The sequence below is a fragment of the Carlito syrichta genome, unplaced genomic scaffold, assembly GCF_000164805.1.
Source record: "Carlito syrichta isolate Samal-C Ts95f unplaced genomic scaffold, Tarsius_syrichta-2.0.1 Scaffold308836, whole genome shotgun sequence".
Lineage (NCBI taxonomy): Eukaryota > Metazoa > Chordata > Mammalia > Primates > Tarsiidae > Carlito > Carlito syrichta.
Window position 1 is genome coordinate 153,932 of NW_007252932.1, and position 3,742 is coordinate 157,673.

Here is a 3,742-nt window from a genome sequence, read left to right on the forward strand (position 1 = left end):
TTTCCCAGCTTGGAGCCCACCATGTAGTATATCAATTCCACTATCCTTTATACACCTGGGATTCCCAGATAGTGATCCTGCCATCTACCCACTGTCTCTCAGCCTTGGTGTCCTTTCCTCCCTCCTCACCCATTTTGAATTCTATGGTGAATAACTTCAATCCCTCCCTGCCCCTCCTTCACTTTGTCATACTTCCTAGACAAACTACTCAGCTATGGATTCTACCTTTGCCTGCTCTGCACCTGCCCCATGAGCTGCAGGAGGCTGGAGAGCAACACACAGCTGCACTGACTGCTTTCTCAAACATCACTACCTGTACCACACAGGAGCTCACCCCAAGGCCAGCCATCACCCTCGCACTACATGAGGCACCCTCAGTCTCCTCCTGTCCTAGAAGACTCTTTCCCATGCTTCCTCTTTGCTCACACACCCAACCCTCCATCCCCCCTCTCACTGCAATCGATGATCTTGCTTCCTACTTCACTCGGAAAACTGATACAGGAGAAGACGATGTTCACAAATTCTACCATCTGCTTGTGCATTTGCAGCTTCATTTGCTGGATCTTTCATTGTGTAGGCAGTTATTGGAGGTTAAACATCCTGTGCCCAGCCAGGGCCAGTCCCTCTGCTGGTGCCGCAACCCTCATTCCTTCCTGTCTACCTAAAAGTCTTGGTTCATCAATTCATCCCTTTTTCTCTCTTGTGCCATTGTCGTTTTCCTCTCTCTCTCTGCTAGATCATTGTGGAGTCATGAGAAGACACGTCCCACTCTCAGTTAGAGAAAGCATCATTGATGATGGCCCAGCTGTTGCAGCCTGAAATTTATTGCCACGTTTTCTGTCAGACCATGCTTCCCACAGACTTCTTTCAGCTAATGATTGAGAACAGCAAAACAACTAAGGCAGAACCATTCCTCCTCTGATGGCTGACTGAGGCTCCAGGGCTCCCTGATGCCATTACTGAATTTCCTTAGCCTGCACTGGGCCTAAGACACTTCACATCAACATTCACTCCCTCTCCCTCACTGGGAATCATCCATTGCAGTCTGATATCTCTCCCAGTCATTTCTCTCTTCCTCATCAATTTCTCTCACAAGCATCTCCCATAATAAGTGCTCACATGATTAATACTGTATTGGGATTTTCTCCATAATGGACTCTAACACAAGTGTTATCAGGAGTGGTTCAAGAACAGAGGCAAAACGTAAGGATTTGGAATGAGCTTGCTTGCTGTCTGACAGGCAAAGAGGATGCCATCCAGGTTGGTGGGTGAAGGTGCATGGCATAAGGTGGCAGCTGAACTGCCTCGGATGTTCCCAGTGGTGACATAAGAAGGTACCCTAGTTAGAGGATGCTATAACAGGTAGGAGACAGAAGTGCTCGCACAATATGAAGCTGCTAGAGGGAAACCTAGAAAGACAATGGCAGTGGTTGGTTCCTGCTAGGCTGTGTTGGTGTCTATAGAAAAACATTGAGTATCTGAGTTCCTGACTATGTGTGAGAGCCTCTACATTGTCTTAGGAGACAACTTTGCTTCCCATATTGAAGGCAGACAGAGTGGAATGGCAGCTGAGGACATCATTGTGAGGTTCACAGTACAACAGAGATGTCTGGATCCTCAGCCAAGGCATGCCTGTTGTGTAAAGTCAGGGCCCTGATGGGGAAACCTAAGTTTCTGCAAACGGGAACAGGGTTATCTGGTGATGTTCTCCAGGACTCTCTGGGCATGCAGAGGAGGCTCACCCTTCTCTAGTCATGGCTCCCACTTCCAGTGCTGTAAGACACTGCAGAAGTCTCACCCCTATGATGCAACAGGAAGTTCACTCAGGAGCTCTGCAAGAATTAGCAAGGCATCCCTGTAGGGCCTGAGGAGCACTTCTGGGATTGGAATGTGAGAGTGTTTGATCAAGGGCCAAAATGTCAGGCTGAATAAACAAAATCCTTTGGCTTGGGGGCACTTTCTCAGGACAGGAGTTTATCAGGGACCCCCAGGGAACAGGGCAAACTTTCTAAGGATGGTTGTCTATATCACAGAAAAAATGATGTTAAACTCTCAACAAGTTAGACATGACTTAGTAGCCCTGTGAAATGAAGAGGATGAGATAATGATGCAGATGGAAGTAGGCATGTGGGATGGAAACTTAATGTGAGGTTAGAAGGCCTGCCAAGGTTATGCTCCATAGGAGGGTCCAGAAGGCAGACCTTCCACCACAGCCTTCAGGATTATGCTAGTGAGAGGAAGCTGCATTGTTAAGATGTTTGGGGACATTGTGCTCTGCCGGTTGGAGATGATGGCAAGAAAGTTGGTCCCAGAACTGAGGTCACTAATATCCATGGGAAGAGTGTGACCTTGAAGAGACAGAGACTAGGTGGTATTAGCAAAGGCTAGAGGACACAGTTACCGTGACAAGCCCAGAGGTACAGCCAAGAGGGCTCAAACTGCAGGGATTTGTGGGAAAAGTTAATAGGGTGTGGTGTCCCAGAGTCAGAAGAGATGGCTAGCCAACAACATTCTACTTATTACTGGTAATAAGAAAGCAAGAATTGAGGAGCAGGAGGTTGAGGGTATTTGACCCAAACAAAGTCATGATCCCATTCCCAATCCTAGACCTCAATAAGTTTCAGATTCAGAACCTAGTGACAGATGTTTCCATATCCATAGGAGGAAGGACCTTGGAGCTCCATGGCAAGTATATGCTGCAATAATTCCCTCAGTCCTCTGCAAAGGAGCCTACAGCCATTTACTAAGGAGATCATATACCAAGAAAGGAAAACAGGCAGAATTTTGAGGCGTATTGCACGTTGAGACTGAGCTGACATTGATGCCCAGATATCCAGAGCCCCATCATGTCCCCCATCATAGTGGGGGTTCACAGAAACCAGAGAGTAAACTTGGACACATGGACCCAACCTTAGTTATTTCCCCATTCCTATGCGTAATTGATCTTGACCATTGGCAGCTGGAGTAACCCCCACAGTGGGTCCCTAGTCTGTGGAGTTAGGGTTCTCGTTGTGCTGAAGGCCAAAGGGAAACCTCTGAAACTGCCCCCATCCCAGCCAAAGAGAAGTGATATTTTGTCCAGGAGCAGGTTTTGTGGAGTATATTGGAGGTATTGCAGGGGTAATGCCACCATTAGAAAGCTAAAGGACGTGAGATGGTGCTGGGGTTGCCTGTTATCTCCATGTAATTCAGCAATCTAGCCCTGCAGAAGCCTGATTGGGTGCAAGAAATAAATGAGATTACTCCAGCCTTGATTATGTGGTAGTCCTGATTGCAGCTGCTGGGCTGCTAGATATCATGGCTAGAGCTGATTAATAAGCTCTTGGGTACACAGAGTGCAGCTGTGGTCTGGTGAATGTGTTCTTTTCCACTCCAATTAGAAAGCAGATATGGAGTGATTCACATTCCCTTGGGATAAACAGCATATTTGTTTATAGTTTGCCTCAAGACTATTGTATCTCCCCTGCCCTCCTTCACATAGTCTTAAAAGGTCTGGACATCCTGGACATCATGCAGAATATTAAAGTAGTCCATTTCATCAACAATATCATGTATACTGGGTGAACAAGAGGAGGACAGTACACTGGAGGCCTTTGTAAAACATGTGCTCTCAAGAAGAAGGAAAATAAACCTTACAGAGATTCATGAGTGGCCACTTCAGTGAGGTTTGATGGGTCTGGTGGTTAGAGGTATGCAGGGGTGTCCCCACCAAAGTAAAAGACACTGTTGCATCTTCCAACCC